The sequence below is a fragment of the Strigops habroptila genome, chromosome 1 (genome assembly GCF_004027225.2).
Source record: "Strigops habroptila isolate Jane chromosome 1, bStrHab1.2.pri, whole genome shotgun sequence".
Taxonomy (NCBI): Eukaryota; Metazoa; Chordata; class Aves; order Psittaciformes; family Psittacidae; genus Strigops; species Strigops habroptila.
In genome coordinates, this window is record NC_044277.2 from 49108894 (window position 1) to 49135247 (window position 26354).

At 40.6% G+C, this 26354-nt stretch overlaps 1 protein-coding gene across 1 annotated transcript in view; it reads right to left on the minus strand.

The window, feature by feature from the left end:
* Window positions 1-23970, minus strand: part of YES1 (YES proto-oncogene 1, Src family tyrosine kinase) — a 52014-nt gene extending 28044 nt beyond the window's left edge. Inside the window, exon 1 of the mRNA XM_030493977.1 lies at window positions 23773-23970. The gene's annotated coding sequence lies outside the window, so the exon portion shown is untranslated. The remainder of the gene's footprint in view (window positions 1-23772) is intronic.
* Window positions 23971-26354: the final 2384 nt, after the last annotated feature.

Sequence of the window (26354 nt, forward strand, 5' to 3'; positions counted from 1 at the left end):
CACTGTTCTTCATGAGTCAATAGCTTGTATTTTCCTTTTACATAAAAAACAAGTGAAAAGTACAATTGTAAAGAAATTCAAAATTAAACAAAAAAAACCCCAAAAAACCAAACAAGTAAGATGACACCTGCCAAACAACACCCTTATTAAAAGGGAAGAGCTGGATGATGTTTTAACTAAACAAGAATTGTTACCCTAATAGCTATCATTACTGCTGTTCCATTGCTTTCCATACTGACAGATATAATAGTATTCATAGACAAGAAGACCAGGAGAAATTACCTCAATTAGCTTGTCAGGCATCTTGCACAATAGAGGCCAAAAGGCTGCACTAAATAATTTCTCTTTTCATGGTTTTGAATGTATGCACATGCTCAAGTTCATTCAAAGTGACCTGTACAGAAAGTTCACCCACACTGGAGAAGTCCTAAATTTTAAACACAGAAACCACTGAAAGTACATGCCTTGTGTCCCATCCGAATTTAATGCAAATATCCAGCCAGCAGTCTTGTTACACCCTTGCCTTGGAGCCCTGACACCACCCTGTTTCTATTCCCTGCATAAGTAAGTAGACCATGGCTCTCTAACCTTCCTCTTGATGTAGCCCCACTAGGCTCCAGCCCAGTAAGTGGCCTTCCAATCAATCAGCCACCTCATTTTTTCATAGGTCCCTCAGTTTGTTCAGCACCTGCCACTAACACTGATCACCAGGAAAAGACTTGGTATTCCAGGTAAGGAATATTTCATAATGCTTCTTTCACAGAGAGGGTTGGAAGGGACCTTAGAAGATCATCTAGTTCCAGCTGCCATGGCCATGGGCAGGGACATCTTTCACTGATCAGGTTGCTCAAAGTCCTGTCCAACCTGACCCTGAACACTCTTCCAGTGATGTGGTACCCACAACTCCTCTGGCCTACCTGTTCCAGGGTCTCACCACTCTCGTCATAAAACATTTCTTCCTTATACCTAATGTAAATCTACTCTTCTTTCAGTTTAGAACTAGGACCCTTGTCCTGTTACTACAGGCCCTGATAAAAGGTCTCTCTCCATCTTTCTTATGAGTGCCCTTTATATATTCGAAGGCCACCGTAAGTCTCTCCTGTGCCTTTTCTTCTCTAGGCTGGGCAACCCCAACTCTCTGAGCCTTTCTTCATATGAGGGGTGTTCTGTCCCTCTGATCATTTTTGTGGCCCTCTTCTGGACCTGCTCTGACATGTTGATGCCTTTCTTACACTGTCGATGCTAGAGCTTTTGCAGTACTCCAGGTGGGGTCTCTCGAGCAGAGGGGCCACACTTCTTTTTATGCTGCCCAGGATGCAGCTGACTTTCTGGGCTGCAAGCGTACGCTGATGGGTCACATCCAATTTTCCATTCACCAGTAGCCACAGCCCAACTCCTTCTCTGCTCATCTCAATTTGTTCCTCCTCCAGTCCGTATTAATACATGGGATTGCTGTGACCCAGGTGCAGGAGCTTGTCCTTTACCTTTTTCAACTTCATGATGTTCACATGGGCCCATTTGAGACTCTAGTTATTTTGGCAGCAGCCACTGTCCCTTATGATTCTCAGGCCTTTTCAGTACTACTCTAGAACAGAAATTCCTATATCCTGAAAGCATAGTCCACATCCTTCTTGCTAGGAGTACGATAATTTTGCTGTATTAAACAGGCATGATTTAACTAATCTAGATTAATCCCATAGTGGAGCCACAAGACAAATTCTGGGGAAAAAGAACACCCCAACAGATCCATCACTCATCTGAAAATAGGGACAACAGGACATGGTAACAGTCTCATTATTACCCTACCCAGGGTTTCTTATAATTATCTCCAATACTCCATTCCCTGTTCATCATCTATGCTGCAAGCACCTGGCACTGTGTTTTGCAACATGCATGGAGCTCAGCCATGCAGCAGCTCTACCTACCAAGTTCATTTGCTTCTGCTGGAGAAAGACATTTCTGCTGCACTTCAGCAAACACACTGCAGAAGGAAAGCACCCACTTTCTTCTTGTCTTGGGAGGCAAAACTGGCTTATTAGTAGGTTACAGTCAGAAAAGTTTTGTTCTGAATGTGGGCATTTCACTGGTGATTTTGTAAGCCTGCTACAAAAAAACACCCCAAAACTCAAACCCAAACAGAACTTGTTTTCCAAAACAAGGTGTTACTTTCTCTCACATTCATGTTGTTTCATCTGCCTAAGGCATCAAAACACTGAACTCTTTCCAGCTCCAGACTAGCAATTAAGAGTGACATGTACTGGGTGTACCAAACCTGCAATGATGGCATGTAATAGAAAACCACATAGCATTCCCTTCCTACTGGCTTTCCTTTAGACTCTTCTTCCCTTGATTTTTCCTCTACCACTTACCACTGTTGAAAGGGATTTAACCATGGTTCATAAAAGCATTCCTGAAAAAGAGGTCTAAGACAAACTTCTCCTGAAGGATGGAGTGAAACAAAGGGGAACCATCTCAGTACTTCCTGTGATGGGAGGTTTATTAAATACAGCTCAAAAAATGTTGAAGTCTTCAGACATCTACATTAAAGATGACATCAGTTTTCTGTTCGTCTTTTTTAAAGGTTTTCCATATTAGGCAATGGGCCTTCCCTCTGATTTAGCATTTTCCAGCTCAGATTACTCCCCACCATGCAGGCAACACAATTCAAGCATGAACTAGCCAGCAGCATGTAAAACACATTATCAGTCACTACTCTCCAAAGATGTACAAAGTGAACAGAACCGATAGGTTTGATAGTTAAGTCACTCTACAGGATGCAAAATAAAACATGAATAGATGAGAGAAGGGTGTGAAGAGGAGAGTGAAGAGATGCCAGGGCAACAGCTGGAGTGCTAAGAGTTCTACTTTAAAAAAGGATCAGAATATTAATAATCAAAGAACAAAGAAAAGAGCAATAGTTTTGTCATGTTTCATGTAGATAAATACTGTTAACCTACAACAGCGTACAACCCAGTACAAAGACATCCTGCAATTTTCATCAGCAGGTTCAGATAATGCTCTACTAAATAGGGATGCAAAATGCCTTGGCCATTTTGTGTTCTCAATCACTCTGGTATTTTACTTTCAGGAGCACACGATGTGTTTTTAAGGATTCTCTCTGAGCTAAATAACTACTGTTTAGTAGCAGATTTTCTTGTTCCTAACCAGTAAGCAGAGCTTTTAGCAATACTCTTTTGACTCCAAAGGTATTGCCAGAAGGAAGCACAATTTCCATTTTAATTAAATGTTAAACTGAAAGGTGGGGGAAGATATTAGACATTGAGCAGAAGTGTGCATATCAACCAACCTATTCCTTACTTACTTCCATGAGTTATTCAAATTTTGGTCACATGTCAGAAGAATTTAGGTTATGAGTAATAATGAAAGAAACAACAAATTAACAATACTTAAATAGAATTAATGCTGCCTGATAGAAACATTGCAACTGCAGAACTTCATCTACAAAAATAAGCAGCATGCTTATAAGAGCTAAAATACGTACTTTGCTGCAGATTTGACTGCTCCAACTGAAAATTTCAATAAACCCAACTATTTATGGAAAACAAATTAAAAAAAAAAAAAAAATTGTATTTTATCATGTTGCCATAAAACAAGAGAAAGGGGAGAAAGCCTTGCTCCATGTTTCTCCTGGAGGGTGGGGAGAGGTCTTTTAAGTTCTTTTACATGGTTTTCTTATTCATTTGTGTTCTGGTTCTTCTTATACTGATCTAAACTAATGGTTTACAAACACATTAAAACCCCTATTTCTCACTTTGCACAAGCTTAAATAGGAAGCTGTATCTGAGAGAAAGTTAAAGGTGCTCTCTATCTAGCAGAAATGGGATTTCTTTGTTAATCTTCTAAACTTCAAAATTGCCTTAAGTCCTCACCAGTTTTATAAACTTAATGCTTCTAAATGTCATCTTTCAAGCAGGAAGCAATGCAATATGATCATCCCACAGGTTAGCTTTAAAAATCAATTTTGCATATTTTTAAACACTATCTTCTAGACTAAACATGAAACGAATCTGCTGAAAACCAGCTTCTGTTGTTTGGAGCAACTTGTAGACTGCTTTCTGCCAGACTTCACTGCTACTCACAAGGAATACTACTAAAAGTGATAACCATGAGGGTGAGTAGAATTAGAAGTAAATATCTTTACCTTTAGCCACAGAGGACTGGCACAGTTCACTGGTGACTAGTCTAAAGACAGGTAAGATGTGCACAATACAGCACTAAACCCCAAATACACAGTAAAAGGAAAGGAAAAAACAGCAGGAAGTAACTTCCTTGGGACAATCTTATAGGGAAGAAGTAGGTAGCACTTTGTATTTCTACCAAATACTGGTTGCAACTCAACATGAAGAAGGGGTATTGTCCCCAAGCAATGCTCAGTATCAAGCTGAGAGATCAGCAATTGCTCCTTAACTCGCAAACTCGCAGGTTTGCATTTCCTGCTCATACAACACCCAGCATTAAACTGCCAAACTAGCGATGGGGAGAATTATCCAGCCATTCCCAACTAGTAAAGACTACTAGGATTCTTTATGTTCCCTGCTTGCAGGGAGGTATTTTTTCTAGGAGTGCCTGGCAATTTCTATTTCACAAATGCTCTGCCAGTAAGGGCTTACAATGTGCTTCATCCATCCTCCTATCTTCCTGCAGCATGTCACAGCTGTGACTTCTGACTTTTGCTGGTTTTTTTACAGAGTTGAGAATTGTTTTACAGCCTTTTTGAAACAACAGTCCAAACAGTATCTGCACAGCACCTAGTTCTCACAGTTAGAAACCCCAATAACCCTTCAGTTCCAAGTTTGCAACCATTGATTTCCCCTAAGCTCCTAATGAGGAACTCCTCCCTATGTTTGTATCTGGTGGAGGAAAACATTCAAAGGATACAGGTTTCTATGATACACATAACCTTAAATGTTGTTGTTAGTTATTTTCTAATCCCAAACTACTTTTCTAGAATGTTCAGGCCGATGTAGGAAATAAATAAAATACTTTAATATTTAAAAAAATCAGCGTTTGATATATAACTGAACATAAGCATAATAGGATAGAAAATTAGAAATGATACAATAGAAATGGGATTGTAATAATTTCTTATTTTTAATTCAGGTATAAGCATAGAGTCTGATGGCAGGACTTGATCAGTGTGATCAAGAGAATAAAGTTGCCACATATTATGACATAAAAAGCAGAGCTCCCAAAAGGAAAGAAAGAGGAAAGAGGAGGAGATTGCCACTGACAGGAATCAAAAACTATAAACAGGAAAAAGGGGGCGAGGGGGCTGGTGTGTGAAGAGTTTTCAAGCATGGCAGAGTGAGGAAGCATGGCACAGCATGGAAAGTACTTAAAAAGGATACCAGCTATTCCAAGTGTCTGCTCCAGACAAATAGAAACAAAAATTAGGAAGGTATCTACACTGCCTACCTTTTGGTCCTGAACATGTGGAGGCTGGACCACCTTACCCAGGCTTCCTGTACAACCAGTGGAAAGACACAGGCTCCTCTAGACGAGCAATGACTTTAAGGACACCTAAAATTTTTTTTTTCATCCCTAACATTTAACAGAAAGTTAAGAGCAGAAAGAAAATTGTGTTATATACCCTGCTCTTCTCATTATGCTAGTCCCTGTCGTCATCCCCGCATCCCAAAAATCAAATCGGTTGGCGACAAGACTAGTCAGCCTCACAGAGCTGGATGCTTAGAAATTAGGTAATGTGAATATACCCTACTTGTTAAGTTTCAAATCTGCTGTAAAAGCAGAGCAACTTCAAACACCACAAAATATGAAACAGGCTAGAGTGTTGATTTTAAATGTCTGAAACACAACTCATGGAATAAAAAAGACGACTTCTACTCAATTGCCGTGCCAGTCATGCTAGTGTCCTTTTAGATAATTCCCTAGTTTAAACTAATGACATTTATAGTTGGTAATGGACTTCAGGTGGAATTAATCTTCCAAATTTAGACATCCATCTGGGGGTGAGATGAATCATGCAGTGAAAGTGCTTATTTCTCTCCACTGACTATAAAGGGAGCCTACAGAACTAGCTCACGTATAGGCAGCCAAAGCTGCTAATGTTCAAGTTTACTTTGCATAGCATGCCTAATGGTTGTCTTCTATCACTGAATCAAAAAAGGAAAAAAAAAAACAAAACCAGGCTAGTAAAGTTTTTTCCAACAAGGTGAGAAGCAGCACTGCCCTAAATTAGCATCTGGAATTAACTTAAATTGTGTGTGCAAACATTAGCAGTCACTATTTTCTCCTTGCACAACATTAGAAATGTTTGTGGAAAAATAAGCACACCTTTTAAATAGCCCCCTTCTTTGTACAAATCTTAAAAATGCAACCACACATAGAAAGCTATCCAGAAGCCTGCATCTTCATAAAATGATCCATAACTGGATGAAAAGATATTACTAAGTCTACTAACTGCCTACACTCGGCCTTAACTCTAATAATGTTTCTACATAAAGCAGGGACTTGGGATTCAAAAATCAGTGACACAGTAAAGTATACTACTAAATCAAAGTAATTACTAAGATTGAACCAAACAGTAAAAACTTTCTGTGACTTGCACAGATGCCACCTTAAAAAAAAAAGGAACAGGGCAGCTATATTAAATAGCAGCCTCTTGTTTCAAATAGCATGAATCTTCTCAAATGCAGTATTTCTATCCAGCACAATGTCCTCTTCATGTTACTTTTCCATTTACAAGTAGAGAGGTTCCTTGATTATTTCAATAGTCTTACAGATACAAAGAAGCATATTTTCATCGATAAGGTGGTCACATACAACAGAGAGATATAGGTCTTAGCATGTCTGGGGGAGGGAAAGGCAATACAAAATCACCGCAAAGGAGTCTGAAGGGAAAGCAGAAATTACCAGCCTACAGACAACCCAAACCATGCATTTGTTTGATCAATAGTCACTGAAAAACACCTCTTTCCCTAAAGGGACTAAAGGTATTGCGCGAGGAGCACGAGAGAGAGTTGATCGGAAATGTATCCATTACATGACCAAAAAAGTACTATGCATCAGTAAGAGGACAAAGTAATACGAAATTAAACCATCAACTTACACGTACCTGCAGCCCTGTTCCTGCTTTGAACACAATCCTTTCCTCATGGGTATTTTATATTTTGGTGTCACATACCAGGTCACAGAAAGAAAAGAATATGTAACCAGTGGACCTAAACACCCTCTAAATAGGTTAGCACCCCATTTTGGGCCAAAGTTTAAGTGCTACTGCTAGAAAGGATTCTGGAAAATGAGTAACAGAGAAATCAAATTTAAAAAAGGGGCAGACTTTACAACAAAGTAATGGCTGTACTGAGCAAGACCCAAAGCTCCATGTCCATTTGAATACCCTCTCACCACCAGCAGCCAATAATAGATACCAAGTGAAGCATGTAAGAACACAATAAACACGAAGTAATACTTCCCCAGAACACTCCCTGAGCCCCCAACAGTTTGCAGAAGCAGGATTTCCTGAACAAGAATAGGTATTTGCCTTTGATGATTCTTCTTCCATGCAGCAGCAGTTTCCCTCTGCACTGATGTAATGTTTAGCCTCCTTAAATTCCCGAGGCAAGAAATTCTATAGCTTAATTACATGTTCTGTCAAGAACCACCTCCTTTTGTCTGTTTTCAATTCATCAATGCTGTTTCATTAGATACCTCTTAGTGTGCATGCACTAAAAAAAGACAGTGAATAAACACTCCCTATTTATGTCCCGTTGATCTGCTGAACACTTTACAGGATTCTGTGACACCACTTCTTGGTCACCTTTTCTACAATAATGAACTCATGCTGCTGTTCTTACAGATAATTGCTACAGATTTGCTCTTCCTTAAAACTTCAACTATGTTCTTTTTGAGATGATGACAGAGATAGGAGTGATCAGAGCAGAACTATATAAGATAATTCGAGTATAATCATTATTCTCCCTTTCATTCCTAACTATTTCTAGTGGCAATAGTCAGCTTTGAGCTCATTTTTTTTTTGATGAGAAGGCAAGTTTGCTCCTCTCCACCTCCAAATACATCACAAAAAGCAATTTATGAGAAATTTCATCTGCCATTTTAACAACATTGCTCAGCAACCGGACAAGTCCATGTGCAGTGGTCTGCCTTTGCATCTGCTACCCATCAGTAAAGGCTATGAGCTCACTTTTATTCTATATCTTTTATGAACTTGAATATTCTCCATTAATATAACCCTGGAGAATTGTTATCCTTCACCCTCTACTATATTTACTCCAATTCTCCCTTTCTTGTATTTTAGTCATTAATGTAACCACATAAAGTCCTCTTCCCCTATCCTATGGCTGCTTAGTTTCTTCAAAATTCTCTGAGAGGGGCCGTTGTCCAATGCCTGTTGGACATCCAAGTAAACTATTTCTGTCAGATCTTACTTATTCATGTGCTTGCCTTCAAAAAACCTCCAGTGAATTTGCAAAACATGACATCCCTTCACAGCAGGCTCTTAACTCTTCCTCAATACATCATGTTTATCCATATCATCTTCATTTTTATTTTGAGTGATTTACTTGGAACAGATGTCAGGCTTACTGATCGGTAGTTCCCCAGATCTCTCCTTACGCCTTTTTTTTTTTAAACAAAAATAAAATCAAATCAGTGTCACATATGAATTAAGACATTATAGATCATACATAAATGATTTTACATCCTAACTAGACGTTGCATTTGTTGCTTACTGTCTATGGTACAGTAATCCTTGCTTACTTGCCATTTGTAAAGCCATACTTCTTCTACGAGCAAAAGCAAGCCTCTCTAAAGAGATGTAAGTGGGTTTGTTTTACCTCCTTAGAAGGTTTAAGCAGTGTCTTTGGGAAGCTCAGTAAACGATAAACATTTACCGTAATACTACAAATACTTAGTTGTAGCAAAAGAACTCTTGTATCTTTCCAGTCAGTTCCATATATATATGCTCTTGTGCAGTAGTAGCCATTCAACTATTTTATAGCTGTCCTAATCACCAGAAAACACAAATGAGCTTGTGAAAACATAGTTATTCACTTGCAAATGAGATAGTATTCAAAGGGAAGTATAACTTTTAACATCTTGCTAGACAACTCGAATTGATAACTTCTGTGGAAACTACCACCAATGAGCAAACTTGAGACGTGGACTAAATCAAGCCAATTTTCAATATACACAGGTATTTTTATCCTCTCCAACTGTGTGAACTTGCAGTTTTGTTTCACAAGGTTTCTAAGTGACCTGTAAATTTCATGATCAAGTTCACACACTTTTTCTTCAGCATAGTGCTGACTTTCATCTTATTTTTTATTCACAAGTCTAAAGATGAAGAGTTAAAAATAAGTCCTACCTTAGTAAACTGATTAGGTGCTTTTCTGTGACACAAGCTCAAATTCTAGGTTTCATTATGACTATATTTCTATTGGTAAGACATTAAACATAATAATGCGTTTAAATCCGTATGCAACTGTTTCAGCTCCTTTTTCACCTCTATATTTTGTATTAGTCTAATGGAAGTCTTTAGTTCTAACACCAACAGAATAACAGCATGAACTCATTGATTCAGTATGTTTAGTCAAATGTAGGGAGAAAAACAAAAAAAACCATCACCATTAGTAAAGAGACCATTGGAGCAAGCATAGAGTTCACATCCTAAGTTTTTACAGCATTAAGAAAAAATGATCCTATCACAGATGTTGAAAAAATATCTTCCCAAATAAGAAACTAAAACATTTCCTTGACTTAAAAGGCTCTGGTGCTGTTCAGTCTTCCAGCAGAGAAGTTAACAGTATCCTCGCCACTGCTGCCATGGGAGAGGGGAGAGGATGCAGCAGACAACAAAACCGAACACAGACTTGATATTAATAGCAGAAAGCTAAGAAACCAAGAGAACAATGCAGTTGGCTAAGAGTTATCTCCCCCATTCTCAAGCTGTCGTAAGAAAGCTGATAGAAAAAAAAAATAAAAAATCTGGCTGCCAAAACAAACATACAAAAATATTCTGCCTCTCACCACCTGCGTTTTGTTTCATTTCAACTACCACACTTATTGTAGTGGCCCTCTTAAATCCTCTCATGAAAATCACACAACAGCTGAAGTTGGAAAGGACTTCTGAAGGATGCCTACCTACTCCAATCCCACTGCTCAAAGCCATGTCAATGACAGAAAGTTGCTTAGGGCCGTGTCCGGCTAGCTTTTGAGTTATTGCCAGGGATGGAGATTCCACAACGCTTTTGGATCACCCGTTCCAGTGTTGTATCATACAATAAAAAACTCAACACGTTCTTTTCTTATGTTCTTATGTATTACAGCTTGTACCCACTGCCTCTTGTCCTGCCAGCGGTCACTCCTGAGGAGCCTGGCTCTGTCCTCTTTATTCTACCCCACCAGGTATTTATACCCCTGACCCTTCTCCAAGCTGAGCAGTCCCAGCTTTCTCAGGCTTTCCTCATAGAAGAGACACTCCAGACCCTTCAGTCATCTTTGCGGTCCTCTGTTAGACTCTCCAGTATGTCCATGTCTCTCATGTACTGGGAAGTCCAGAAGCAGACACAGTACTGCAGGTGTGGCCTCACCAGCGGTGAGCAGGGGGGGAAAGATCACCTCCTAGACCTGCTGGTAATTCTTTTCCTAATGAATCTAGGACACCTCTGGCCTTATTCACTGCAAACACATTACTGGTTCTTTTACATCTTTTCCACCAGAAGCCCCAGGTCCTTTTCTCCAAAGTTGCTTTTCAGTTGGTTGGACCCTTCCACATGCTGGAGCCTCGGGTTGTTCCTCCCCAGGAGCAGGACTTGGTGTTTCCCTTTACCGAACCTCATGAGGTTCCCATCAGTCAATTTCTCCAGTCTGCTGAGGTCTGTCTGGATGGCAGCACAACCCTCTGGTTTATCAACCACTCCTCAGTTTTGTATCCTCTGCAAACTTGCTGAAGGTGTGCCTCTGTGTAACCACCTAGGTCAGTAATGAACGTGTTAAGCAGGATGGACACTAGTATTGAGCCTTAGGGTACACTACTAGTGACTGGCCTCCAGCTGGACTATGTGCCACTGATGACAGCCCTTTGAGGCCAGCAGCTCAACCAGTTTCCCGTCACTTCCAGTGTTCAATCACCTGGCATGTACTTCATCAGTCTGACTATGAGGATGCTATGGGAGACCATGCTGAAAGCCTTACTAAAATCAAGATATCCATTGCTCTGCTCTCATCCACCCAGCCAGTCATCTCATCACAGAAAGTCATTGAGCACCATTTGCTCTTCACAAATCCATGTTATGCTGACAGCTCCCAACCAACATCTGGTCTTTCATATTTGGAAATTATTCTAGCTCCTGTTCTTCACTTTTTCCAATACACTTACTCATTAATAATTGCACGTCTACTAATTGGGATATCCTTAAAACAACTAACAATTTCATGGCACTGCTTAACAAACTATTTATTCCAGCCAGGCACTGAAATAACAATGCTCCTCTTTTCTCCACAAATGTATCTAAGCTAGTAGCAATGCTGTTGCAGCTGTAATGGCCTAATGATGTCAGAGAAGCAAGGAAAACACCCTCCCCTCCCCACCCCCAAATATACTCACTACTTACTGTTGGCTGTGAAAATAGAAGTTCACCAGACATACTGTCCAACTATCCTACCTGTAAGAATTTTTCTCAGTTAAACTAAGCATTTTGTTAATAGCATCCTTTCTACACATATATCATAATCCACACATTTTGTCAGACTCTTGACAGAAGTAGCTCATTTTCTCAGATTTCCTAGCCTCCCCGGAAAAGAGAAAACAGGAATTTCAGGAAGCATCTTCTCCCCACATTTTTTACTTAACATTTTTCACCATCTTTCTTCCTTTCAGAAGTGCAGTGAAGACTCATCAGACACCAAACTATGCTAAGAAAAGGGCTGTGCTTATGCTATCAGGGAAGAAAGAATACACAGCACCAAACCCTGTGCATTCAAGTGATGACATACCTAGAAGGCAGGGATCGTTTCAACCTCCATTAAAACTAGAAATGCATCAAAAAATTTTGGCTAGCAAAGATACAGGCCAGCTGATACAGTTTTCCTGAATTCTGTCCGGTTCTAAACATTTCCAGGTAGTGGATAATCCAGTAGCTGGTTTGGCTAACTGGATGTTCAGCTCTGTAAGTGTTACAGTAATGGCAGGCTACACTTGTGGTTTTACATTGTATTATACATCTGACTGTTTCAAACACACACTGGCATTAAACTGAACTGGAAGAGCACATTACAACAGGAATCCCATATTCCTTCACCAATTTAGTCATGTACTGCCAAAAAAGAGTCCATTTTAAAAGCCGTGTTGTGCACTTGGCCAGGACACGTCCGCTGTAGTTCCAACAGACCAAGGACAATCATCTGACAACAGTTTCTTGGATACTAATGCTCTCTGCAGCCAAGTGATTGACTAAAATACTTTAAACAAATTTGGACATACTCCCAATAAGATTATAACAATTTCCAGGCAGCTGAAACCCTGGGCCAACGTTAGTTGACAGCATCCGTTTAAAAACTCTTTCACACTTGTGCAAAGTTAAATCAACTTGGCACTCTCTCTGGTAGGCAATTGTCTCCTTAAAGTATGAGCACTATTCATCCAAGTGAATTGCTGCATTAACGGGACAGTTGGCTGGCATGGAGAGGACGATTGACAATGCGCCTTAGTCACAAAGAAGTTGCAGCAAGAGTTTCTAAAAACCAAAAAGCAGTTAAGACCATGAATAGATGAAGCTAGCCGAAGACGACAAAAGTACAGGATGTTTCCAGGAAGATGCTGGTGGTTCAATAAGCTTCCTAACTGTGACTAATCTTAAAACAGTTCTTGTGTCTTGTTTTGTAAATTTAGCACCTCAAGTGTTTCAGAGAATTTCAGTTTAGTATTTAACCCGCCAACACCAGCTAAATACTGCAGTAGCAGTTATTTGTGGAGGGGGGTTTTGCAGAGCTATGTATGCTAAACAGCTAGGAGCTCTGTGGATCTGCATTCTTCCCAGGGAGAGCATATTATTTCACATGTGAAATGTTAATAAAGAAACGTGGAGCAGCATTTAAGGACTCATTCTCAAATCATTCTAAGGAGAGTACAATGTTCCAGCCCCCCTTCCTTTTGTGAGACTTCAAAGAGAACGTACAAGAAAGCCATACAGTGCTTAGGTCAAAAAAATCACACAGACTTGAATTAATTCATGATTCCAACAGATACCAGAAGCCCTGAAAGAAAAACTTGATACGCAAGGGTGACAAACAATACATTTTACAAGAAATATAGCAGAGTATTATATAAGTAATCACTGTATTCGAGTTTGCTTTTCAGATACTATTTTTTTCATCGTTTGTGTACACAGTATCATTGTGTAGAGCTTAAAAAAGAAGATGCCAAAGGCACTACTGTCTACTGTGGAGATCCCTGGGATTACTCCAAACACACACAATAAAATCCAGTCCAACTTTTGGTGTAAATGAATTGTCCTCTTCCACCTCAGCAAGGCTATAGAAAGCCACTCAGGATGCCTGCTTGATGCTGAAAACACAAATCCCCCCAAACAATTTGTCATATAAAGCCTAGTAAAATTTAAATGGTCTGTGGATACTTTTCAGCTACTTAAGGATAAACTGCTTGAACATTTCTAACAGTGTATAAAGTGTTTGAGTTTTCTAATTCTTATGCCACATAGACAAGAGAGTTCATAAACAGATTCTAGGTTCTGTTATTTGTAGTCAAAAATAATCAACATCTTATTCACTGTTCAATGCAGTGAATTAGTATAACTGTACTATCGAATTGGAAAAAGAGAAAAGTCTTTGATTCAACTGCTAAATTACCCTAGCTGTTTGAGCTAACAGATCCAATTTCATCGCCTGCAAAGGCAAGCAACACTTCTTTGTCTTCATTTTATACTCTAATGAAGTCTACTTCAATAGAGTTGCCTCCCCTTATCCCAGAGGACAATTTGGTCCTTTTGTGTAAAGCTAATCCAGCTCTCCCTGAAGTCAAGGGGAATTTTGCACTTGACTTCAGTGTGAAAAAGGATCAGGTCCTAGAACAGAAACTCTACAATATCTGTGAATAAAAATAGGTTCTGATTTTCCACTTCCTAGTTAGCTAAAAAAAAAAATAAATCCAAAAACCAAACCAAACACACCACACACACAAAACAAACAAACAAGAAACCCAAAACAAAACCCAATTGATTTGATGAAACAACCATTTCTAAAAAAATGGAAGTCTAATTTCCACTTCAGTATAAAGCATGTGAAAAATTGTTTTACGTGGCAATTCTTTTAAAAAAATAATACAATTCCATTCATACAATACAGTCACACAAATAGTGTGACTGTAAAACTGTACTCTCTGTTGCATCTGCTTCATCTTTTCAGTTTCAGAGGAACTGAGGGGGAAAAGTAACAATCCCTCAAGTCTAGGAAATACTTTAAGAGAAGCAACAGTTTAATGGCACAGTTTCCGACCTGTAGGAATCATGCAGCAGTAACACAAACTTTTCAACTCTCCATCAGTGCTGTTAGGGTTTCCTCAAGAATTTCTTATGCTATGATCACCCCACTGGCTCCAAAGTTTTGGCAGGTTACCTAAATAAGATTTGATTCTGTAACTGAAATTAACTGGTACCTGACTATACTATACCAGGTATAAGGCAGTAAACAACATTTACTTCTAAGCATTTGTATAACAGCAAAAAAAAATACAACAGACCTGCACAGCCAAATTAAGTCATGTGTTGATGGACCACATGCATGTTATAATGGAAATGTACCCTTCTGATGGCATTTTTATTTTTAGTATTTAAAGTGGAGAAAGAAATATGTTTTAAGTTGTAACATCAACTTATATTAAGATCCAAATTTACTGTTCAGATAACCTATACTAGATTAAAAAAACTATTCAAATTATGTTGTTAGCCACAAAAATTTTAAACAAATTCAAATCACCAAACCAGCAGAGCTCATTCATAACCACCCGGAATCAAAATTTGAACACCCAAATACTAAAGAAACATAAGGTGTTACATGTGTGGAGGACCGTTTCCCTCCTCCCCCCATTAATATTATTTTGATATCAGTTCACTAGAATCTGAGAAACATTTGGAGAAAAGGCTATAAAACACAGAGGAGAGATTTTTGTTAGTATTTTCAAAGAAAACAAAAACTGGCAAGTATGAGATCTATTCATTCTAACACCATTTATTTGTACCTTAAAATGTAATAACACTAGTTACTGATATAGATTTCAATCAGAATTTCAATTCAAATGCCACTGAACATGAATTAGGAAAAGAAAAAAGTCCTGCATATAAATTGGGCTTTCATCGCTGAAATAGTTATATATATATATAGCTTAAAAGAATTATTAGACACTTTATTATTACATTAAATACACACGCAGAAAATCCATGCCTGTGGCAATAAGCTAACAAGATTAGTGTAAACCTAATGTATAGTTAAAGTCACATATTTTACTGACTGGTAACACTCAACCTCTTTTTTGTAAAAAGAATGAAGAAGCACAGGTTTAAAGCTAAATTAAAATAGTAATTTAAAATAACCATATAAAATCAAGGTGTCGTGCTTGTTAATGTAAGTCCCTTTGTTTCACCGTGTATGCACCAAATTTCAATAGTATTCGGAAGGTATGTCAGACATAAGCTAAAGGGGGAGGGAGGAGAGGTAATCAAAGAGCCCTAAATTCAATAGCCTATGCAAATTAATTCCACAATATTTAAATATACCTACTTAGTATGAACAAGTCAAATGTTTCCAGGGAAATAATTTCTCATCTATGAACTACCACTTGTCTCATTTTACGTACATCACGATAGCCTGAATCAATCTGTTTCAGAGGTTTCTACAGCACAAAAGCTAAGAAATACTTCCTAAAATGAAAGGATTGATATCTTTAGCAAATTACATAATATATATAATTATCCAGCAAGCTATTTTGAAAGCTTCTAACTTTAAATAACCTCAACCACTACAATTTATGAATTGTGTTTTAAGTGTATAACTGTACTTAAAATACAGTACAAAACTGTACCTGAGAGTAAAAAAAAAAATATTACTATTGCATCTTAGCCTCTAAAGCCATATACAAATCAGCATTTATTTTGTATCTTCTGAAGCTTAGAATTTTGTACTCGCATTTTTCTCATCCATTTGAAAACCAAGGAACTAAAAAACAAAAGCAAAAAACACAAACAAAATCCTCCAAACACCCCAAAAACATAACCCTTTTTTCACCTCCTACAGAGTATTATTACAATACTGACTTTTCAGGCTTGAAAAAGTGTGGCTGCTGAGAAAAAGAATTTACTCAGGAAAACTTCCTCAACTGGCTAGTAGTAACAGCTCAGGAATTATCCTGGCTTTCCCTTCTCTTTCATGAGTAATTGTTTTCAAAATGAATATTATATCGCTCCATGCCATGTTTCTGAACAGAGTGTTTAACTTTACTATGAAAACAGAATTAAACACGGGTGTCACAGTGAGAATAGCATGTACTTTTTCTCTCCCCAATGCATGTTTTTCAGTTGGGTATAGATGAGTTGATCCAGCCAATACTATTAGAACCTTTAATAAGCCTTTAATCAAATATTTATCACTGGTATCAGTTACCCCCCCCCCCCTTTGCTTTCAGGACTTTGTCATTCTATTAACGCATCCTCTACCTAGAACTTATGGCGAGGGAGCTTGGGGGGATGGGCCCAGAAAAACAAAAATGAAGATTGGCAAAAATCCCAAATATATCACGCCTCAGAAACCAGAGAGCACACGTACATTTTAAGATATTACTGCTGGAAGAAAACCTGAACACTTTTTATTTAAAACAAGCAGAATCAGAATTGCAATCTGTTGCTGAGAGAACCCATTCAGACACTTTCCCTTTCACTAAACTTTCCAAAACTTCTACTTGAGACATGAAGAACTTCTCCTGAATGAAGGAAAAAAAATTAAAAATAAATAAATAAATAAAATAAAATAAAATAAAAAATTAGGCATTTGCCTAGATGGACTTCTGGTCTGATTTACTACAGTTGTTCTTTAGTAGGCTTTATTTAATGAACATGTGCATCAAACAGGAGAAGCACTGTTAAGATTTATGGTTGAAAAAACCCAAAGAAAGAAGAAACCCACAAGTGTTCCCTCTCCATGCAGTACAGGACAGCCTTCTCGCAAGAATGATACACAACTCACCTGGGTTAGTCATCACAAAAAGCAGAGAATGATCTTTGCCCTACGGATCTTATCTAAGCCTCCCATGAATTTGCATTAGGAAAAAGAAAAAAACCTTGATTTTTTTTTTCAGGTTCACTTGTCATTGAAATATTGCAAGATTTTCTACTAAGAGAAATTACCTACAAGTGCGTAAAACGCACTATTACATGTTTTCAGCTTCATCATAGCACCAATATAAGTTCATCTAAGGAAATGTGGAATACTTCAGCTGAACTACTGAAATCAGAGCTAGTCACAAATACCAAATAAATACTATGTATCAACAAAAATACCAGAAGTGGTAAAAAATTCTGCTGGTACATTCAGTTTTCAGCGCAAGAAGTTATGGGAAAGGGGACACAAAGCACTCGCTTTTATCACCGTAAGCTTCCCTCCCATTTCATCTCACTCTTGCTTAGTCCTCACATGAATACAAATGTCACATCTTTACAGATTTATAAAATGGGAAGTTTGCTATTAGGTTTGCAGCAGATTTTTAATTTTTAAGATATTTGGACATCACTGTTTTATACAAACTTCAGATCTACATGTCACACTTAATTATCTGTTTCTCACAGACTAACCTTGTTAAACTTTTACCTGAAACACTACAAATTTTGGCTATTAGTATGCTTCTGAAGACCTTGGTTTGGAAATTAGTAAACTAAGGTTTTAATGTCAAACTGCACACATTCAGAAAACCAGCATCGGAATCAAAGCAAAGAAAGGAGACACAAGAAAACTGAAAAAATAACTTTGAAGATGTATTACTAAACTTACTGATTTATTTTAAACACTTTATAATGAAATACAGAACTTTGTATATATGTTCAAATTTCCTTCTTCAATCAGCTCTTTGTTAACATTTTCTTCCCCACAGTTTGGCAAATGAATGCTAGTTTCTGATAAATGTCTATTTTGAAAACAATAATATTTTTTAGACATTAATTCTATATTCATTTTTCAGTGGAGCATACTTTGACTAAAGCCTTAACAGTGTTGCGCAGCTTTGAGGCACATGTTCAATAAGTTAAGCCTACTGGAAGGCCAGTTGTTATGAATTGGAGCAGAAGTCCATCTAGCCAAAATACCTCTGGCTCAGACCAGAGGCTCACCGCTGGTCCCCACCATCCAAGATGCTAGGCAATACTCGATGCTCAGGAAGGGAGCCTAATAACTAGGAAAGCCTGTGGCCACAGTCCTTGCCACAGTCTTATAGCTTCTGGGCTTTGGGGTACTGTTGCCGGCAAAATAGAGTATCTATGCTGAAAAAGCTAAGCTGGTAAAAGCCAACCAGAAACAGGAAGAGCGTGGAAAGGAAGAGCAAGGTATACAGAACGACTGTAGAGGTTTTTTGGGTTTTTTTATTCTTCCATGGTTACAAGTGTTGGTCATGATTTTAGTTTCCAGAAAAACATTCTCGAAAAGCAAGAAGATACACATAACAACTCAGACCTGTTTTTCTTTTGTCACATTTTAAGCATAAATATTAATTTTGTTATCTAACCATACTTAAAATAACTTATTAAAACTGGATTATTCACTATTAATTTGTTTTAAGTCTTCTTTTCTTGGCTGACTGCCAAAACAGTTATAAAGCTATACAATTGCAATGCACAAGAGAATCATGCTACCCTCTAATTACTCTTTAAATACCTTGCATAAGCACTGCCTTTCTTACAATCATGAGGGCATTAAGTAGGGTTGAAAATTTCAAAACCTTTAGTCCAGATACTGCATTTTTCTTCCTGAAGCTGAAAGTTCATGCCTGCCATCAAAAGGTTTGACTGAACCATGGGCAAACATTTGGAACGGGACTGAACATGAACACCGTCTTCCACTCTGACCCTTCTTTTGCTACAGGGCCTTCAGTCCTGGTAAGCATACCCCAGACCTAGCTGCATTTATGCTCTGTCATTCACATCATGAATAAAGTATTATTACTGTCTCAGTTTTGCAAGATTAAAAGGTGCTTTGGGCATGTGCAAACAAAGGAAATTCATCCCATTGAACCAAAGTCTTCGAATATGAAGACTGACTTTCCATGTCTGATTAATGCCACAAAATGCTCCTGAAAGTTTCCCCAAAACAAAGTTAAAGGCCCTGATCTACAAAGATTTACTTATGTGGGTGTGTTTACTCAACTTCACTGTCAATGGAAGTAAATGAAGTTATTTACTTTTGTAAGCCTGGTCTAGCTGATCCTGATGTCTGAACTGAAGGGGTGGTTCAACATTTCTGAAGAATTATTTCTTTTTCCCAGACCTCTCTAGACTTCTGGTGTGAAGAAAGCCATAGAAACATGTATCTTAAGCCACAGTTGTTGTCCATCCCCCTGAAGCACCAATTTGAAAGACAAATTAGTTTAAGTTCAGTAGCACCATCAGAATTCAAAATTTACATAAACATTTAAGATATAGATGTAGTCAATATAGATACTTACTAGAGTCTCATGTAACACTATTATAATAGCATTTGCATTCCAAAAGTACAAAGATAAAATACAGCCAGGTTAACAAAACGAGTTGTCTAATGTCCTATGTAACATCTTAGAGAACCCAAGAAGCCGAAATACAGATGATGCCAGTCTGAGGTTGTAGTGGTCATTACTTCCTGGGCACTCTCCTGTAACATTACCTAACACTACAGTCAAGAAAATTGAAACAAAACTCCAGTCTCGGCCATAACAGCCAGCACAGCCTTGGATCCACTTATTGTTGATCCCTATGGCAGTATCTTGCTGGGCTGTGGGGCTTGGATACAAGCCAGGGCTAACAGTCCTTGCAGGAGACTCCTCAGCTCAAGGGCTCCTTTCAGCTGAGCACAACTTTGACCCACTGACTTTTGGAGGACAGTGTGAAATCAGGTGCTCTATGCAGGTGCCTACCCAAAGTGACAACAGAAAGAGTATTTCCCATCCTATTTTCAGTTATTCTTTACATTTTTAAAGAATATGTGTTTAAATCTAAAGGGAACAAAACTCATGCATAAGTAATAACGGTAACTTACTAAATTTCTGGCATTAAGGTTACTACCATCGTGATCTCTGGTCCTGCAATCAGCCATGCATGTTCAGTCTACCTAAGGGTGCAGTAACTTGCTTTTGTGCCAGCTTCTGCTTTGATGCATGGTCATCAGTAAGGATAAACCCTTACAGGTGTAAAAGGCAGCAAGAGTGACCTCTTAAAACCGAAAATTAAAACTCGTTCTACAGTTAGTTGACAGCATCTTTGCAACATTACTTTTTCCCTAGTAAATCCAGCATACACATGGGAATCTATCCAGGTTTGCCTTCAAAACCTGGCAATCGATACCACAATCTGGAACCCTAATGCCCTAAGTCATTGGTTTGAATGCAGCTGGAGACTCTAGTGATTGGAAGAAGTTACCATATGGCAACTATAAAGCAGTTTGTATTAAAAAAAAAAAAAAGTCATAGCTACCACATCATAAAATCCATCACTATAAACCAGCATCCTACTGGCATTCTCGAGGAGAACAAAAATGAAATAAATTCCAAGAATGAGCTATCTACTTGGAGGTGGTTCCTCCAGGACAACAACTAAACCATTCTGTTACAGTAGTTTGAGAAACTACATTTCTCACTAATCAATCTGTTCCATCAACTAGCAGAGGACACCCAGTACTACAAGCTCAAAACTTTTCACGAAGGCTTCACAGACCACAGACACACGGAAGGTGTCTTGTCTGAAAAGGGCTGCTTGATGTGATGCAGCAAAGTAAGGACATGTTCCTAATGCTGTCTTTGTGTTAATACTGACACCAATTTTTAAATCAACATCAAGGTAGCTTACTCAAACTGTGATCAAAGTATGAGTCAAAACAGTTGGATCCAAGTTGGGAATACAGATGAAAGAATGTACTTCTTTTAACCAATGGTTTGTACTAAGGAATTATCTAGTGAAAATATACAGCTTTTGTCCCCAGGCAGCACAGATAGAAAAGTAAAACCATGCCGCTACTTTGTTCATAATGTAAACTTTGACCACATAAACTGACATCTGCCACACCACAGACTTTCATATCATTGTCGCATGACGGACATCATTTATTGGAGCAAACTGAGTGCTGATTTCATTCTTCAGGAGCTGCAGAAGTATGCAAAGCTCAAAATAAAGAATATTCCTCTAGTGCAGAAGCATAGGTCTCTGCTCTGCTACATGAATATTGATAAAAAGCCTTAATTGTGAACTGCAGGTTTTCAGTAATTCTGTTACACAGTACACAGCACACCAAATATGTATGAAGTACTTTTCTAGCAATTTCAAATAACCTAGCAACTTCAATTTACTTTCAATTTTGTTCATTTGTTTCATAGCCAAAAACCTGTTGTTAGGCAATAAATATTCTCCTGAAAATCTCTCTTTATAATACAAAATACAGATTTAAGCTACCTTGGGCTCACTACTCTCATTTCAAATTAAGTTCTTCAGATTTCAAAGAGCAGTATTGGTGTCCAGATATTAAAAACTTATTGAAAACTGGACCGGTAGCTCTGCAAGCAGCAAGACCAGGGAGGCCCCATTTCCTGCACCAATTTCTAGCTCAAGATAAGTGTTGGCATGAACTCTCCAGTGTGCCGGTTATGAGTTCTCTCCTACCTGGCTTCCTTACTTTCACAAATTTTGTAGAAATTGCTCACCTGGGAGAGCTCTGCTGCCAAATTTGTCTGAAATAGGCTAACAGCCAGAAGAGTTACTATAGGGGGACTGAGGGCACAGAGATATGGCAGTTGAGCTGCACCTTCTGACGAAATAAAGCTGCCGCACCTCCTGAGCAAATAACGAAACTTGTGGAATAATTACTGGGGATCGCTGCTAACTACTGTCACCCTTTCATGTGTCTGGTATTGCTGGATCTTTTTCCTTGAAATTTAGCACAGCACCAGGGCTGCTCTCCTTCTGTTCCCATCACAAATGTTACCTCGTCCCGAAATTAACCCAGACACCCAGGCTGTGCAAAACACACCCATAGCCCCTGCTCCATGCCCATGTTCAGCTTGGAACCTCCTATACCTGAACTTACAGACAGGCATGCAAAACACGAGTGGAAGTGCAAGGTTTTCTTGTTTGGAAAGGAACAGTTCTTATAGCTATGAAGCCTGCAGAAACATATAAGTTACGGCAAAACTGTACTACCCACTGACAGAGAAACTGCAGGTGCAATTGAAAGGGCCATTTTATTAGAAATCCCTCAAAGGCTTATTGTTCAAAAATGAAAGAAAAAGACTCTGAGGTAAGCTTTCGTATCTTGCTTCCCTGAGTAAAGGTCAATTTGCTTGTAAAATTTGCCTGAAATTTCACTTGGCTGTCTATGAATTATCAAGAGAAAGACAATACACTTTCCTTGGCAACACGCTCCAAGTTTTACACTGGTTTTGGAACATTCTGCCAGTTTAAGTAAATCTAAACACCTACTTTTTAATTAATGACCAGCCTCTGCTTAAGGTGTAATCCAGCAGGTACATCTGAATACACCTTCTTAATCACAGGAGGTTTGGAAATATTTCTACCCCAGTTTTCCCATTGTGAAGTGGACGATACCCACATACATAGCAGACATTTGTCTGCTATGGATTTCATTTCATTCTGAAATCAGTAAACCTGTATATTTATAATATTGTATAATAGAGGAAAAGAAGACACTCTAGCCCTTGGCCCGTGGGACACACATAACTTTACACACAGCAAGCCTGCAGGTCCACACAGTGCAGAAAGTTACATGCAGCCCCCACAGGAACAGGGGCCTCTGTGCGTGTCCAATGCATTTTATTTTAACCGTACTAAGACGAGGAGGCTTGATGAACTGTGATGATTGAACATTCAAATTAATGACTCAGAAATTTAAAGCAGTCGTGTTCCTGCACGACGCAGGGATACAAACCAGAACAGTGAGGGGAAAAAAAAAATAATTAAAGAATAGGAAATAATTCCGGCAAGGCCAAGATACAGCGACTCGAAAATCAATTTCCCGAATTTCGCCCCCTACACCGCGCTTCCCCCGGCCGCCAGCCCCCGGAGCCGAGCCGGGACCGGCGCACCAGCGCGGGCGGTGAACGCCAGCACCGCGGAACGAGCAGCCGCCCCGCGATCGCGGCAGCCAGGCGGGAAGGGACGGCGGGGGGAGCGCGGCGGCGGGAGCCTCCCCTCCCAAACTTACTTCCCCTCTGCCCGCCCCCCGCAACCAGCCCAGCCCAGCCCAGCCCCGGGCGGCGCGGAACGCTGCGGCTCCCGCCCGACCCCTCGGCCCCGCGGGCGGGGGCTTGGGCCCGGAAGAAAGTTGCTGAGAAACTTTCTGCAGAGGAAGGGGCCGGGGGTGAGGGACGCTCCCCCCCTCACCACCACCCCCGCTGCGGAGCCGCCCGGCGGGGAGAGGCCGGGGCCGGGCGGCCGGGGCCTAGCGCTTCGGCGGGCGCCGCCGCCGCCATCGCGGCCGCCTCTCCCGCGGGGCAGGGGAGCGGGGACGCGGCCGGGTCCTCACCTGCCTTTCCTCGGCGTGGCGGGTGGGAGAGGAGGGGGGGAGGGAAGGAAGCGGGGCCCCCCCCGCTCCTCCCGGAGCCGCGGCGACCCGGGGAGGGAAGGGGGGAGGAGGGGAAGGGAGGAGGGACGAGGAGCAGGAGGAGGGAGCCGGGCGCTCCGGTGCGTGCGGGGAGCCAGAGCCTCGCTGCGGGAGGAGGAGGAGACTTCCCCGCCCCTACGGCCGGGCTCTCCGGCGGGCACCACGGCCCCTCCTCCGCGGCGCGCTTCCCCCCGCAGCCGCCCCATGCGCCCCGGGGCAGGCTCGCCGCGCCTCCCGGCTGGGGCAGCGGATCCACGCCCGATCCCGAGGCCGCGGGGAGGAGCCGGGCGGCCCCCGCGGAGCCGGGCTGGCGGCGGCCCCCTCCTTCTCCTCCTCATCTTCCTCCTTCTCCGCGCCGTGGCGCACGGAGCCAACATGGTGGAGGCGCACGGTGCGGGGTGGCGGGGAGGGAGCCGGGGCTGGGTCGCGGGACCCTTGTCGGGTTAAATACGGAGGGCTCGGTGAGCCTCTCGGCAGAGAAGCTGAGCCTGAAGGATCCCAGCAGCGGAGCCCTTCGGCGTGGTGTGGGAAAGGAGATGAAAAATAACTTTAATCAGGTGGGCCACGGCTTAGGCTTGGTGAATTTCATTTCTCTGGGTCAAACATGCAGAAGGATCCTCCCGAGGTGTGGGGAGCGCAGGGACCGGGGCGCTGGAGCGGCGGGCGGGAGCGGCGCTTGCGGCTCGGGGAAGCCCAGTGCTGCCCCGCGGAACAAACCTGTGGTCCTGACACCGAGCAAACACAAAGCCTATGAGTAACGCCCCAGTAATTCCGTGGTATTTTTGTGTTACGGCTTTCCCACCAGTCGCCATTCCAGAAGTCAGCGTTTCGCGATTTAAGAAATAAACTGCATTTGTGTCAAGGTGGGCTTCACGGAGAAAAGTTGTTCAAATGCATCTAGCATTCAGAATTGCAGACGGGCAAGAAGCGAAAGAAAAGGAAAAAAATAACCCTAAAGAACCAAAGTTACTGAAGTTTACACGGGCAAATCAGCAGTTCTTATTCGTCATTATCCTTTACTGTTTCAGTGCTCTAATAGTCAAATTTGGCACTGGAGTAGCATTCGTCTCTTGTCTCTTTATTTAGTTCAAAGGCTGAATATAAACTAGTAATTGTATTGCTCACTAATGATAATGTAATATATTCTTAAAAAAAAAAAAATTGAAACGGGATGTCCAATTTATCCTCCAGGCAATGCTGTAAAGCCATTTTGTATTTTTTGATTTAAGGTAAAGCAGATACACATATTTGCCTTTATGAGACCATAAATAAACTAAGCAGTCAGCAAAATACGAAGAAGCAAAACTGTTTTAGATTTGGAGACTCCTTGTCATAAATTGCACTCATGTAATCCTGTTAGTGTGGTGGAGTTTATCATGTTCCTGTTCTGGCAGGAGCCTAAATCACATTATATAGAATTGATTTTTAATTTAGAAATCGAAAGTGAGTTTTACAGATTGTTGCGGGCGATGAATTACTTAACTGAGGAGGAGTGTTTGCAGGCTGGTCAGAGCTCTGGGTCTGCCACAGCTTCACGGCACTGGCTGGGCTTACAGTAGTAATAAGTGAGAGCAAGGTTTTACCTCCAGTGTCAGTGGTGATTTTACACACAGGCAAACATTGCTGCATGCTTAATTTTACATCACAACAGTTGCATATCTCAAAAACAGAATGAGCCCTAAGTCCATCGTCATCTTCATTATGTTTCAAAGTTACTCATTTTTCTTAAGAAAATTTCCAGCACTGGGCTAAAGGTTTGTAGTTGGAGGCATATTGGCTGTTGCCAGCTGTCACTGTAATTTGACTTCCAGGTTTCAGGCCTGGGGTCGATGGATAAGGTTACATAGCTATCCTTTCTCCCAGCACCCGGCTGTGCCTGTGTGACACTAAATGGTTTGTTGAGATTCTCGGTCCATCACACGTCTCCCATTGCTTTCTCTCCTTAGGACCACTATAAGGAATGATTTGGTGGGTTTCTGAAAGACTGAGCCATTAACCATGGCCTTCACTTGCTGTTTTGCATGTATGTGTGCTGACAGCTGCCACTCATAGTACTGGGGCCACACCAGTGATTGACTTTGGTCAATAGTGGAGAGACTGGAATGCTTAGTTTCAAGCACAGTGTGATTAAAATAGCAGAGCAGTTGGGGAGGAGATGACCAGTCCCAGAATTGACAGCAAGCTCAGACCCATACCATATGGGTGTAAGAGAATAGATGGGGGTTTGAGTCGGGAGTCTTGGAGGCTAGACATGCTTTCCCTGCAGTGGAAAAATTGGCTGCTGCTTAAATTGTCTTGCACTTGTCACTGGTAGTCTGAGTGTTCCTCGTATTTATAAGGAAATATTGAACAGGTGACCTAAAACCATCAAACTGCTGGTGTTATGTATGTTTATTCATGCACTGGAAGGAACTCAGGATGTCATCGCCACCTTTGGCTTGTGAGCCAGCCTGCAGCCTGTCACCACATTTTACTTAGGTGAAGCTCCCTCATGCTGCTGCACT